The 16,372-nt window shown below is 37.8% G+C and overlaps 1 protein-coding gene across 3 annotated transcripts in view; it reads right to left on the bottom strand.

Moving 5' to 3' along the window:
• The window catches only part of triqk (triple QxxK/R motif containing), a 157,654-nt gene that overhangs the window by 18,634 nt on the left and 122,648 nt on the right, over positions 1-16,372 (bottom strand). For 2 of the 3 annotated variants that reach the window (XM_079442182.1, XM_079442183.1), the window contains one exon: positions 2,052-2,196. The gene's annotated coding sequence lies outside the window, so the exon portion shown is untranslated. Of the gene's footprint in view, positions 1-1,713; positions 1,816-2,051; positions 2,197-16,372 lie in introns of those variants that run through there. The other variant, XM_079442184.1, reaches the window with a different exon arrangement.

Below are 16,372 nucleotides of genomic sequence, written 5' to 3'. Positions count from 1 at the left end.
AGGAAGCATACACTCCATCTCATTTTACACTACTCTGACTTTCCTGATAGAGATCTCAGATTGATTTCCATAGCGACTGAAGTGAAAAGACCAGAGGAGAAAAAAAGCACCTTATCTCGTGATGTATATTATAATGGTTAGTTTGGAAGGCAAGGAATTTTGACATTGGTAATGGGTAAAGTGTGTTAAAGCATTAGCCATACTTACAGCCTCATAAGCTGTTTTTATTGTGAGGTGGTCAGGGAGACCTTTATCAAGATTCTGCGCTCCTCACAATACTATTTGCAATCAATACTGCTCCTTCTGTTAAAGACTTAGAAAAAATGGTGCATGAGCCAAAGGGCAAGTCTATGTTTCTGATGATGTTTAAACCTCTCTGACCTATTCTCTCCCAGAGAAATCGAGCCGTAGACCTTCGACCTGATCCATTTTTGCTCATAAGCCAGAGATCTCCTGAGGAAAGGTACAGGCTCTGTGCTAATAGCCTAGACTGATTAGCATGGAAAACAGAGAAGAGCTGGAGGAAGTGCAGAGATGCGTGAAAACAGAGAATTACGAGGCTGTTTTCATCCTCTCTTGAGGCACAACTGTGTGAGCTGAAACCTCCCCTTTGGCTGCCTATGTAAGATGAGTTCAAGGGTCGTCTCAGCATCCTACTTTTGATGTCTTTAATCTTTACTTGAAGTTGATGTAATTACAAGGGCTCCACATTCAACAACAAAGTAGGAGAAAAGGAATGGACTACTTTTCCAAAGATATCAGAGGAAGAGGGCCATTACTGTGTTTACACAACATGGTTTGAGTCAAGCCCAGGGGCATGACCTACAATGACCAAACACTTCCTTTGTAATGAGTGTGACCACTAAAGGAAGTTGACAAGGCCTGTTAAGTGGCAAACATGGCCATATTTGAAAAACTTGTGTCTTATTTCTACCCATATACCCTTAGGCTTTGTAAAACGATGATGATTCAACCAGCGGTCAAGAGATCGTAGGGTCACAGAGTGGTTACCGATCTCAACAACTCCAACTTCAATTAAAAAAATTCCCCACCGCGCTAGACATGAAATGCTTAACCTGGCCACTCAACAGAGACAAAACACTAAATAGTGACATGAATGATATCTTCACATAATATCTAAAAAAGACATAAACCTTGCATAATCTAATACGCATAACATTTTTTCAAATATAACGGTGTCCAAATTGCAGACAATATGCATTGGGTGAGCTGTGGTCGATCCACAAATAGAGGGAGATTGCCAAGGGCTACGTATACCAAGGCTTTGAAGACTCAAAATGAGACCAGAATCCTTTTTCAGAAGCTAAACTACAAAAGTTTCCATTTGAAAGAGATTTAAGATTAAAATAAGCACCGCAGGAGTTTCTTTCAAAAATGAATTAAATAAAGACAGCATTATGCATTTTAGTAATCAAGTGTTCAATACAAAAGGTTGCCATAAGTGCAGCTAGGAGCTAAATTATGACATATTTGATATAAATTAAAATTATATAACAGAATCTGGAATTGGGATGTGCATTAGTTTCATTGATGCAAGGCATGCACAAGGCTTATTGGCACACATGCAATAAAATCAATCAGTTTAAACACAAAACATGCACTTATCAAATGAATAACAAGGTCGATTCTTTAAAATAAAAACTAATAAAATATAATTTATAAGACAGAACAATAAGCGTATAGTTGACCTACGATTCATCTAAATGCCACGTAATGGAATTGCACTGTTTACAGTTTCTATCCTGACAACGTATCATCCAGTTCCTGCAGTATGACCTGTAGTTAAGACAGTCTGTGGAATTATCCAACCACAGCACAGAAACCGAGAGGCTCGACCAATCACAGACTGTGCGGGGGGCGGGCGCTAAATTAAACACGACTGTTTGGATTCTTTAGAAAACAGTAAAGCGCTACAAATCCCAAAAAAATGATTATTATTAGTTTTCCTGTCCAGTAACAGATATCTAAATGCAAGGCAAAATTGATAGCTGTGTAAAACGAGAGCGTTATGTGTGAGGACACAGACTTACCACTTAAAATAAGGGAAGAATCTCTCCGTAGTTCCTGGTTCAGCTTTGTGGATTTCAAATGGATGCGTGATTCAGCCAATCACGAGTTACTCCCTTCAAAGAAACTCCGAATACGTCATTAGTTGGGCGGGCCCACAAACCAAACCTTTAAAACCAAGATGTCAAATGCACATACACACATAAAATAAAAATATCTTGCATATCTGTTCATATAATATATCTGTACACAATGTATTTAATTAGCCTATAATGTAAATGTAAGTTTTATTTAAAAATGCTTTATAATTTGTATAGGCTTAAATGAGATAAAAATGCATAATAAATCAAACTGCATGCACCATATTCTCTGCATACTTTTCCTTATTTAAATTACCACAGTTAAATTATTAGAAAGCATAAGGCTTTTTTATTCCAGTCATGTTTGGTTTATCAGTCAAAAACATCATCAAAACATGGTCATTTCAGTTGTCCTGTATGATATCTGCATTTTTAATAGAGGCTTATATTACAGACAAATATGAATACTTAAGAATAAATAATCTATTTAATCCCTCAAGCAGTATACAAAGTCATAAGCTGTGTGCATAGTTTAGCAGATCACACTGAGGGACAGAGGTAAAAAGGAATTTAATAAATGTCACATCTCTATTTTTATGCCATCGAGTTTACCTTCACAAAATTCACATTTTCTGTTCAAAGCTTTTATAAGGGCTGATGCAAAATTAAAAAATGTGTCGTACGTTTGTTGCCTGCACGCAACCCATGAATAAATCACGTACAGCATCTCAGGGAGAAGGCTAATTTACCTTAACAATCGCACATGTTTGTACCGCGCAATCTTTACACAATGCTTTGAAATGCACAATGTGAAATTTCACAATGAAAGAAAAAGCGAGAGGGAGACAGCAAGAGACCAACTTGTTTTCTCTTCTCCTCTCTCCCCTTTTTTTGTTTTATTTAAGGCTAATTTCTGTTTCTTTTGTTTGTGTTGAATTTTGTCTGCATAATTGCATCCAGTCTTATTGCTGCCTGGGGCAGTGTGGATTATGGAGAGGCTTGCCACTGCTTGTAACTTATTGAAGTTTAAAATGATTTCCTGCTCTCCTATGGGCAGCTGATTTGAGAGCAGCACAGCGGTAACTAATAGATCTAATCTGCTTATAATGAGCCTGTATAACACATTATTTACTCAGCAGAGAACACGGATACAGAGCAATTTAGCACCACTTTGATAAACCGAAACAAGTGGATGTGCTGTCCTTTGAACCTGTGCTGTCCTTTGACTCATCAAGATCAAGAGAATGTAGCTACTGCTTCAATAGCCAAAAGGGTTTATTCAGTAAAAATTTGCAATAAATGTTGTTTCTTCTACAACATGTAGCTTTTCTCACGGCAAACAAGGACTCTGGGCAAAAATCTTTTTCAAATATTTAAATAAGCCCTGCCGTCTTCGTTGAGGGAGAGACTTGCTTACCATGTGTTTTGCATAATTAATTTTCTCATTTGCATGCTGCACCCAATCTTTTGTGATTAATTCAAAGAGGTTAGGCTTCAGAACAGTGAATATTTTGGACTGAAAAAAAAATCTGATTTGCTTATATCTTTGGATGTTATTGCTGCAAAAACTGTCCGTTTATTTTTTTCATCCAGCAAGCTGATAGTATTTCAAGAGATATTTATGTCCTATATTTATGAGACTGTAATGACTCCATGAGAAATAACGCTTGTCAGAGAATCTATACTTTAACTGAAGTGACAAATGAAATCTCATCAGCGCATGATATACCGCAGTACCCTCCACAATGAACCCCACCCTTGCTGGAGATGCACCAAACAGCTCCGGCCTCAGAAAAGAACTAGACAAATAGCAAGTCCTTAGGACAGATAAGAGATTTCTCAGCAAAGAGATTTTTTATACTTTCAACAGACAGGAAATTTCCAACAAAATCGCAGTTTAAGGGGCCATCCAATCCTCGGCTGTGTATCTGAGCTGATTTTAGGCTGTATAAGGAAAACAGGAGACAGTTGGTTGTACAAGTACGAGGAAAACATGCACATTTCACACATTTTATCTTCACTGGGTGCAAAGCATTATTTGAATTTGCATGTATTACCAATCCTAATTTTAATTTAAAGTGATTTCTCCCCCCCACCATCCATTAGTCATGGTAAATCGATAAAAACCCACTGGGAGAATGCTTTGCTAATGACTGGCACACAGTTTCGCTAGAGCACTCATCAGGACTATCTCTCCCTCTCTTACGCTCTCTCTCTTTCTCTTGATCTTTCTCCAGGCAGTGGTCCTTAATTGCAATATTTAAAAGAGTGCGAGCACAGAAGTCGTCCCTTGTGTGTTTTGACTGTCTGCTACGATGTACCATTATGACTATACACTTGCAAATGATGTAGGATGGATAAACTTTAGCCAAACATAAAAGTCGGCATGGAATGCATATTCATTTTCAAAATTTCTAAATGTTACTGTGAACAATTAATTTTGCTTGTTATGTTTTGCAGGCTTTTCTTCATCCCAGTGGTCTTGGTCTTTGTACTGCCACCTACTGGCGTGGATGAATGAAGCTTCACTGAAGCTGTTTACCTTTTGTTTTGTTCCTTTTATATTTCGTTGCTCATTCTTCACAAAACATTCTTGTTTCAATCAAAATGAGCACTGTGTGCAAGTGCTATTAATATCTTTAACATATTAATATTATGAAACGTATACTATATCTAAAAAAATAAGATATACATTTTATATAAAAAAAAGATATTGGAAATGTATCATATATTCATGTGATGTCAACAAATTGACTCCTATATTAGTGTGAGTCTAAAAATGTATGTAAAATTTTTGTTGAAGACTGATATGAAACTAAATCTTTATCTTGTGTCAGTATAATTATTAATCCTCAAAAGTATGATTAATTTATTCATAACTCATTAAATTCACAAAAAATGGAAACACTTAAAACTACACTGGGCTATATATTGAAAATGTACTGAAAACATAAACAATGCTTTAAATTCAAATTACATTATGTCAACTGAATAACACAAAATCTGTATTTTCAAAGTAGTTCCTGAAACAAATGAAAAACATAAAAATGACATGAAGCTACCATAAAATAGTTATGAAAATCAGAACAGTTGCTATCCCCAGCCCTGTTCCCAAACACACACACACACACACTCATTCATATAATATTTTTTATCTCTTCTCTTATTCCATGCCTGAAGTCTATGGTGGATTTCTTTGCTTTATCGCTGTTACACAGAAGCTCCTTTTTGGCAACAGTGTGTGAGCACTGATAGCCACTAAATGAATTTGGGCTCATGAGATGCACAGACTCATAAATGCCTCATGCACTAATAACTGCATATCTTACCTTGAAGTTTGTCCTGTTCTATCCACTAAGCCCTGCTTCTGTGGAGCCGTGTGTACTTATGGCTCCCAGAACATACCAAACATGAAGCAGTTTTGCCATATTGTCTTTGGAATAGTTCCTTTGGAAAAAATTCTCAGTAATGCTCTCTATTAGCACTCCTCTGGGCTCCTCTTATCCTTTTTATCCCTCTTATCAAACAGTGTTTTTAATTTGTCAATTAAATTGTCATTTATATGATATCTTGGGCTTGCTCGTAAACAGTATTTACAATAATATTGTTCATGTCATTTGAACAAGTCACTTAAGTGAGTGATTCAATGATTTACTTACAGTACTTGCTTTGTTCCTAAAAAATAGAAAATTTGAAAATGCACTCACCCTCAGGCCATACCAGATAGATGAGTTTGTTTTTTCATCGCAACAGATTATAAGAAATTGAGCATTACATTACTTGACCACCAATGGATCCTCTGCAGTGAATGGGTGCCATCAGAATGAGAGTCCAAACAGCTTTACAAACTCCAGTCCATCAATTAATGTCTTATGAAGCAAAAAGCTGCATGTTTGTAAGAAACAAATCCAGCATTAAGACTTTTGTTTTACTTCAAACCACTGTTTTCAACTAATATACAAGTCCTCTATACTTAAAATTGCTAGAGTGAAAATGTCATCTTATCTGAATCAGGACAGAAATGTGCACAGATCAAAGACCCTTTTCAAGTGAAAACATTCCAAACAAGTTACAAATATGTTAGTGGATTTGGTTGTGAGAGGACAAAAGGTGATGGACTTTTCCATTGGAGAAAGTGTTATTATGGATTATGGACTCATAATGCTCAATTTCTACAAATTTGTTTTCATGAAGTAACAAACTCTACATCTTGGATGGCCTGAGGGAGTACATTTTCAGCAAATTTTCATTTTTGGGTGAACTATTCCTTTAAATCATTGGTCTCAAACTCAATTCGTGGAGGGCCACAGCGCTGCACGGTTTAGCTCCAACCCTAATCAAACACACCTGGTCCAGATAATCAAGGGCTGTGTCCAAATTCAGGGTCTGCATCCTCCTTAGGATCCTTCCTACCCGGTTGAAGGAGGAGGGATCCTCAGACGTCCGCAAAACCCGGAAGTCGGTGTTTGTGAATTTGGACAGCCTACCCTTCTTTCAGTTCCCTCCCTTACCCGTTGCTCATATCCTGTCGCCTAGCAACCGTGACAGCGCCAAGCAAGAAGCGGGAAAATGGACAAACAAAGAGTTAGGCCGTTTCTCAATACCAAGTTCGCAGAGTCTGGACTTCCGTCCTTTCGAGTTTGGACTTGCCAAGTTCGACTCAGAAGAACGAACTCTCGAGGACGGGAGGACGAACTGAATTCTGGGTTATGGCCCGTATCAAGTCCGCACAAGTCACCTCTCGATGCATCCTCGATAAAAGGGGCGGATCAAGAACACATCCGGGGATTTGAACTGGACTTGGCTAGATGTGAACTTTGAATTGGAACAGTACTTGGGCAGCGACTGATGACGTTTCACAAGTCCACAAGAACACAAGTACAGACAAGTACGCATATTGAGAAACGGCCAAATTCTCCTCATTTGAATTCTTTTGGAAGAAATAAAGCATTTAAATAAATTAAATACTTTCTTTGCTCGTTGTCGGAGAGTTTTTTATATCAGACTACAAGACAGTCACATCCAGGTAAGCCATTATAGCCTATTTTTATTTGTTTTTAAGTATTCTACTAATTTCTCCTACAAATTCATTGAGCCGAAGCATAAACTTTAGCTTGTTTTGTCAGAGAAACTCCTCTCCCACTCCGCTACCGCTCGCTTCGTCCGCCATTACGCTCTGCCGAAAAGAATTATGGGATAGGTAGGACGGGAAAGGATCCACCACACCCATCCTTCCAATTCGGGGAAAAGGAGGACGTATTTGTGGGCCGCATTTGAAGGATCCTACGAATTTGGACAGCCTTCGTCGCGGCGCTGTGACGTAACATCCTTCAAATGAGTACTCCGAAGGATGCAGACCCTGAATTTGAACACAGCCAAGGACTGTATCCGAAATCGCCCCCTATACCCTCAAATAGTGCACTATTTGAGGGGACAGCCATTTTAAGTGGTGTTCGAAACCATAGTGGATGTTCTCGAGTGCACTCATTCAATCCCACAATGCACCGCAAAAACGAGTGTACAAGCGATGTACACTCAACGGCTAGAGAATCCCCAGAATGCACTGAGAGAGTCGCACGCAGAATGAATTCCCGCGTCTCACCAGAAGATGGCGCCCACAGCTGAATCATCCATCCATTCATTTTAGAAGCGCTCGTCCACGGCGTAATACAACACAGGTACAAATTAATTGTAAATGGACTATTAGGGTTTATACATAATTTCCGTGACTGAGTTCTAGATAAATCCTTCAATCTTACTATTGGAGCTGCCCGTATCAAATTATTATTTAATAATAATAATAATCTTCCGCACTTAGTGTCCGAATTCACTCACTCTTTTTCATTCACTCTTTCAAGTGAACTATATGAGTGGACTAATGTAGGGAATAGTGAATGAGGGTATAGGGGGCGATTTCGGATACAGCCAAGGTCTTCAGGATAACTAGAAACTTCCAAGCAGGTGTGATTTGGAGCTGGTTGGAGCTAAACTCAGCAGAGCTGTGGCCCTCCAGGAATTGAGTTTGAGACCACTGCTTTAAATATATCCAGATTTTTGAATGAATCAGTTGAATGAATGATTCAAACAGCTCGCTCATAAGTAAAGGCACCACTTATCAATAAACTTTTGTATATTAAACAATATATCATACAAGACTCAAAATTATTCACAATATAAGAAAAAGTCATTTAGAGTAGTACAGTTAGTGTGTAAAAATATGAAGAGAATATGAACAAAGAGAATGTGAAGAGATGTTCTATAAAATAAACTTTTTTTATTGGAAATGCCTTTGATTCAGTATGGTTTCTTTTAAGTGCTCTGTTAAGTCAAGTCTTCAGCTGTTCCTCGAACATTGTGATGGTCTCATCAGCAAAAAATGCAGATCGGATGGAGGCTAGAATCTCGTTCCACTGCTGTGAAGACCAGACGTTCCACCACATTCTGAATGGCACACCTCCAACATGCGACAGATGTCAGCATCCCCCAACAAATCTTATACATATGTCTTGGCTTCGCATACCTTTATACTTTGCTATACTTTTATCCTCAATGTCTAACCTCACTGCATCCAAAAATAAATATTAAAAATATTTGGTAAAACCTCACACCTTTATATATAATGCATTACAAAAGTATTTTTATGCAGTATTTATTTCTTGTAATGCATCTTATACTGCATCGTACGATCTTATAAATAATTGTAACCACAGTTACAATACATTTTACTATTAATCTACCTTTACACTTTTAGAAAATAATGCATTAACATGCATAAACAGTCAGTTTCAAGGAATCTGCAAATACTATAATGCATTTTTTACTTTGGTTACAATAATTTATGAAAATATATGCATTACAACAGACATTATACTTTACGATGCATTACTGCATTACACAAAACAAAACAAGCTTAAAGTAAAGTGTTATCATTGTTTTAAAAATATTTTAGTGTTGCTGGCTAGATGCATGATACTAATGAGCTAGAAGTAAAATTATTTGTTGTTGTCTCTGTTTGTTGTGTTGTCCCTTTTATGTTACATGCTTTCTAATCCTTAATTAAGATCCTTAATGGCAACTATTTTGTTTTACTTTCCTTTAAAACCTTTTGATGTATCTGATTTTGTCTTTTATGCATGGCCACCTGCTCTCAAAAAACACTAATAACAGAGAAAATAGGGAGGAAAATTTCACTGTCTCTGTTTACCATCATGTTTACCATTTCTTACAATTTATGTTATTTAAACATTTGAAGAAAAGCTCTTTTGAAGTAAAACTTACATAACATAATGCAAATTTGTGTTTTGTAAAAGCCCAGGAGGTTGACTATCTTCCGCATCTGGTGTTTTGAGGATTCGTCAACGACCTGACCTTGATCAACTCCAGCCTTTGAGAAAGTTCAAGACCCTTAGAGGATGAAATCTGAGACTAGGAGCTATTTTTTAAGGAGAATTCAGAGAACGGTCTGTGACCCAAGTTATTGAATTAACCGAGGGAAAGGAACATGTGTTTCTGTGTCAAATATTCCTCAGCAAACAATGAATCACTAGAATCTCACTTTAGCCACTGTGAAACTGGCCTCACACCAGGTGCCCCATATTCCTATAATTCCACAAGATTTGCTGACAGGCTTCAAAAGACATTGATATTGGGACCATTTGACACGCTAACCTAGATTAGGTGGTAGTTAGTTTGGTATCTGCATGTACAATCAGAGTTTAGACGTTTCCACAGCCTCCTCTGGCAGTGATGGGCGGTTGTCTTGCAGCTGTGGAGTTCAGTTCCTCAGGGAGAGAGTGTACTGTTTACACAGGTGCAGCCGCCGGCCTCCCTCATCAACACGCTCAACACATCAGTCTTACTGTTTATACTGGCAAGTCCGGCTCCAAAGCAAAGGCATTTTCAGGCAGCGAATTAGCCGCACACATAGCTTCACATGTGCCGTGTTCATTGTGAAGTACACGGCACACGCACTAGGGCCCAGATGCGTATGGGCAAAGCCAACATCTGCATTAGTAATGTTGAAACATTACCCTAATCACCCGAGAGCTTCAACTCTGTAGGGGTGGAAGATTCCAGACACATTGTGAGACCAGAGAAGCCCCTTGACTCGCTAATTTCTGTTGTGACTTGACCTCTGCGGTAATTATCCTTGAACTTTATAAACAGTGGTAGCACAAATTAACACCCATAAATGGTTAGCAACCATAGCCAGATGCTGGGGAATGTACTCACCCTTAACCGGCAGACTGTTCACTGCACTTCTGCTCTGAGATCTGTCAGAGACAGTACAAAGACCACATGTAACAAAGAAAAAAAGGAGAAATTTAGTGCTCACTGAACTACGGTGGCCGTAGTATAATGGAAATGAAAGTAACGGTGCTCATTATAATTTGTAATGTTAAACAGATAATTTGAATGAAGACTTTGATTAACTGTTGTTTCTTTATTTATCAATGCCTTCCATTATTATTTTGATACTAATTCCTCTTTACTAATTATGAATATCTGATAATAATTTTAAAAATATAACATGATGTAGCAAAATATATTATCATGAATCATTCAAAAGTTTGGGGTTGGTAATATTTTTGAAATGTTTTGAAATAATTATTTTTTTGCTGCATTTATTTGCTCAAAAATACAGTGAAAACCGTTATAGTGTAAAATATTACAATTTAAAAATAACTTTTCTGTTGTAATATATTTTAAAATGTCATTTATTACATTTATTGCATTTTGTATTTTCATTATTTATTACTATAGAAAAGAACAGCATTTATTTAAATAGAAACCCTATATAATCCTTTATATCCTTTATATATATTGATGAAATATCAGGAATTTGCCATCACATAGGCCAACATAATTTAAAACATACGTTTGTGGTCAGTAAGTTACTGACCACAAACGTATGTTTTAAATTATGTTGGCCTATATGATGGCATATTCCTGATATTTTATCCATATGGATCGACGCACCTGTTTGAAAAGAGCAATGTCTAATTTTTTAGTGGAAAGATTTGATTGCCGTTTTGATAGTTTGCTTACTGTAAATCATACATGTACATTAATTACTTAAGTATAGCTTATGGCTATATTTATGGTATCAATTATCACATTGAATTGATTTGAAATAACTTGATTAGCAGTTTTGGATAAGCACTTTCCCTTCAAATAAATAGCCTAAGCTCTGCACTTGTAAGTCCATTACCAAAAAAAAAAGAAAACCTGCTCAATGTACATCAACATGATGGCCACAGAGTGAACTGTCCCACCTTGAAGGGATTTTGGATGTCCGCTCAGGTTTCAAATGTCCTAAATCAGGAAAATTCAAGAACACTCAGACCGGCTGTAAAGGGGCCCTCACATTATCAAAATTAATTTCTTGTTTGTTTTACTCTCCTAACAGGCTACATAGGCAAAATACATTACTCTCGATCTGTTTGCGCGTTTGTTGATATTGATATCCTGTGTGTGCGTTCACGGTTCTCCTGCCAACTGTACGGTTGCCAAGGCGAGCAGGAGCGAACGCGGCAGGCTCCGGGCCCCGTCAACAGCTGTGTCACATATGCCGCTGATCGATATAAACAAACACGGTCGCCCCCGCGCGAGACACGATTGACAGGTATGATTCATCTCGTGCCACCGGAGGGTGGAGGAATAATAAGTACAGATAGATCATCGCCCGTCCCAGGGAAAGAGCGTCGAGGTTAGCGGGGGACACGGGCGAGATCATTCGCCTCCCACGGCAAAGCGCGCGACTCCCCGCGCACGCCAGCGCAGCGAGAGCAGATTAAAGCCGCGTGATTCCGCCAGTTCTTTAATTCCAAAAGTTCCACACTGTCTGACTCGGAATAGATAAATTGGTGCACTAGGCTCATCAGTGCACTGAGGTTACTGTAGAGAGTATTCAACAAAGTCAGTGGGGAGGATTACTCAAGTGTCAGAAGGCAGCGCCGGCGTACTTAGCGGCGGCTTAAAGCACACTACATTTGGTGCAGCTCAGGACTGGTACGTCTCAGCGCTTGAAGACACATGGGCTCTGACAGTGGCGCGCCACACGATGGGGAGAGCCATTTCAGCCATGATGAGAAGTAATGGTTTGAAACAATATTCCCTCGGGGCCTCAAATTGAAATCCGAAACTGTGATATTGTTTCATCCCAGCGCAATTTGAAATGTCAAAACGACTTTGGCGAATTCGATCCACTGAGCACCCAATGGCTGTTGAGAGCCATTTGGAGAGGCTCCATAACACACATCATCTGCGCATGCAGATTCCCATGGATGACGGCGTCACTGAGTTGGATGGCACACATCATATTCTGGATTTCACTGCTCCATGTGGAGAATGGCAACACAGCTAGATCATGCATTTGTGTTTAACTACAGAGGATTGAGCACTGCTGCTGGGAATTCAACTGATGTCTCAACTAATTCAAATGAGCTTCATTAATCACTGATAGAAGATTATTTGCTTTCCCTTTGTCCCTCATGTATTACATAGAGAGAGCTCTCATAAGTATGCTTTATTATTGATTTTGGGATCAGACGTTCAGTTGCATAAATGATTTGTTCAAACACAGATTTTCAAACTTTAAAACATTGGGTTAAAGGGATAGTTCACCAAAATGAAATTTCTGTCCTCATTTACTCACACTCATGTCATAAGTTTCTTTCTTATGCTGAACACACAAAGACTGTAGATAACCAAACAACTGATGGCCATTTAACATCATTTTTTTTCTTTTTTTTTTTACTATTCTATACTATAAAAGTCAACTGTTTTATTCAAAATATCGTCTTTTGTGAACATATTGTGAAAACATTTCATATACATAATTAATTTTAGTAGCTTTTTTGAAGCCATAACTTTATGGTTTATGGCTATACTGACTTCAAAATATTCATTTGGGGGGGGGGGGGGGGGGGGGGTCATGTCACAGCCCTAGTGTCCCATGTAAATACATATTTGCACATTATACTACAGGGTTATGTAAACTGGGTAGAACATATCTCTTTGAAATACAATTAGCAATGAACAGTTCAATCAAACCCCCTCCCACATCAATGTAAGAGTTGGTAGGCATTTTTTTCATCTGCATCAAGTACATGTAAAGTCCCCTTCAGCAAAGATCACCATTATAATTAATTGAGTGTGCTATTTAATCAGGGGGCATTTAGATATGTTTGATTAGAGGACTGAAATCAGAGCCATTGTGTGGAGTTCTCATTATTCTCTTGAGACTGACTGCAGGAGACCAGTGTCACACTGAGAGTTCAGGCGCTCTCACATGGCCATTTCATGACACCGACTTGACAATCAGGATCTGGCATCAGCGATATTGTGAAGAAGACATAAGTGAAATATCTCACACACACACACACACAAATGTGCTAATTTTCTCAGATTCTAATGAGTTCAATTAAAGCTTTTCATTATAGTTTAAAGGGTCTAGTGCACAATTGTTTTGTCATCTATACACTTGGCCTGATTAACTTTCTTTGTGCTCTTTCTCTCTTCTCTTCCTTTTCCCACCTCTCTGTATTTTTCTGTCTCTTTCTCTTCCTTTCTATATATTTATGTCTCTCTCAATAGTTCTTAAATGAATAGTCAATCCAAAACTGAAAATTCTGTCATCATTTACTCACCCCCAAGTTGTTCTAAACCTGTATGGGTTTCTTTCTTCTGTGGAACATAAAATAAAATATTTTGAAAAAAAGTTGCTGACCAAACAGTTGCTCTATGACATAGTATAGGAAAAAAAAAAAAAAAACACTATATGGAATCTTCTTTAGTGTTGAGGTTTGGAACCGCTTGAAGGTGAGTAAATGATTTTCATTTTTGGGTGAACTGTGCCTTTAAGGGGTAAAACATAATATTTAACTTTTTACCTGCAATAAATCTTATGTTTAGATTGTATACAGCTAATGCCAGTTACACCAACCTGCCAATACTTGTGACTGTGATCAACAGTTGACTAGAGTAACCTGGCAACCTCCAATTCATCAAATTTATAAGTAGCACTTTGAAAAACATTGATTTTTAGTAAAAATATGCAAAGCTGCAAACACAATGTGCATGCCATAGGTAGTATGAAAAATACATCACAAAAACCAAATACCAACTTCATTATGGACCAGCATTCACACTTATTTTTCTATTAGCCGCTGTTCTGCAAGAGGAGGCATGAACGCAGAACAGAAAACCATGATTTATTTGTTTACTTTACTCTCCAGTCATTGTCTAATGAAACCACTCCAATTACAGTTTAATGTGACTTAATGCACACATTCTGTCTTCAAATCAGCCTCTGTAATGGCTGTAATATACATATTAGACAGTTTAATTAGATGGCACTTTAATTGTCTTCATGCAGTCCTCCATTAGCAGGTCTTTGGTTTGGTGCTGTGGTAGAGTGGGAGCTGTACTTTCTTTGCCTCAGATGGAGAGATTATTCAAAAGCCATTTAAATGCTATATAAACCCAGCCTGTGGGGGAATGCATAATGGCAAATGTATGAACAATGAACCATCAGCTATATTTGCCTGGCGTTGCCATGGTTAACATTCAAGACGGTCCATTGTGCTGCGCTCTCAGTATTTCAAAATTGCTAAATTATTGGGACTCAAGATGTGTATTTGTACTTCACAGAAACATTCTCAGTGGAATATAGTGTAGAATATAATGCTTATTTCCGAAAACTTAAATATGCAGCATTTTAAGGCATTCTGCATCGCAATGAGCTTAGTTGCAATAAATCCAAGGGTATGTTTAAGGTAAATATTTATTTTAAATAATAAAGTGCTGATAAAAATAGTTTGATTTAATTAAAAAATTAAAACAATTATCCAATGATTCAATTTGTGTGTGCTATTTTTTATGCCCATTGACTCAAAAAAAAAACAACAACTGAATTTTACAATGAATGTATAAAATACTTCATTGGCTAGCTGTCAGAAGGGCTTTTTTGGGATTTTGGATCAGAAATTCAATTGGATAACTGATTGCTTTCTCTATGTTAATTTCAAACAGATTTTCAAAATGCTAAAATCCAATATACATCCGGGTTAACAAGGGAACGGAATAAAACTATTTTAAAAGGAATAACTATATAATAATGAATGTAATTGAAGGGTTAGGGTTGAAGTAAGAGGCTAGAAAATACGTTTTAAAAAAAAGTATTTTTCATGTCAGATAAACTCATGTTGAAATAGATAAATATATAAATTTATACATACATTAAATTTATTAATAAACTTATATTTTCAGAATTTTCTGAAATATTTAGCTACTGTAAAAATGATCAGAAATAACAACAATTTGCAGTGTTTGTGCAGTAAGCTTGGCAACATGCTAGCACCAAACTTAGAAGGGAGCTGCAGTAGTAAGTAGTAGCCGAAGCACTTAGGCTTTAGTATTTGTATCTATTTAATGCAATGGAGAAAAGTGCAGTACTCTTTATTTTCCTCACAGAAAACAGATACTGAAGGAGAAATTTTGCAGGTCATTAATAACAAAAAAATAAACAAGAAAGGGAGACGACAACTCGCAACACCATGTAGATGAGGCGTTAAACGTTTTGAAGGCTTATAATGAGTTTGGAAAGTGACCTGAGCCTCCAAAGTACAGCTCTCAGGGGCCAGTCTATCTCAGATACTCGATCTTTGTTGTGGACTCACTTGGAAATGAGTTCTTCCAAAGAAACCCCATCTCAAATCATCATCTGCATGTGTAGTATCCCATAGCGCTTCCTCCTAGCCAGGTCGACGTGCCCTAAACACACGGCTGTCAGCACAAAGCCATAGGCCAACAGCTGTTCTTCACATTGGCCGGCGAATGACTTACACATGCTCCAGACTCCAGAAAGCCATCACTACTGTACATGTAACAATCACACTCACGCCAACACCCTTCCACACATCAATGGACGTTAAAAATGAGCCGACGTGCAGAAAAAGGTCTTTGAATCATTCAATGGTTGCCAAAGTGGTCTTGCATCTCCCTATGATCCCATATATTATTCTAATGTCATGATTCGAATTTGCTGACTTTTCAAATGCATTTTCTCCCTCCATGACCCAGACAGAACGGGGCAGAGGCACCAGCATTGGCATCACTTATTCCAGTGGTGAGTGATGTCAGAAACAAATGGACTTCCCATGTGCACTTGAGTCAATTGTGAGTTCCAAGAACAACCCGCAGAGATGTGAAGAACTGATGTTTCTCTATCCAGCTTTACAGCAGATTACTGTCAAAAAAAC

This window comes from Barbus barbus (genome assembly GCF_936440315.1).
Source record: "Barbus barbus genome assembly, chromosome: 19".
In the NCBI taxonomy this organism is placed as follows: Eukaryota; Metazoa; Chordata; class Actinopteri; order Cypriniformes; family Cyprinidae; genus Barbus; species Barbus barbus.
This window is presented reverse-complemented; position numbering and strand designations above follow the sequence as displayed.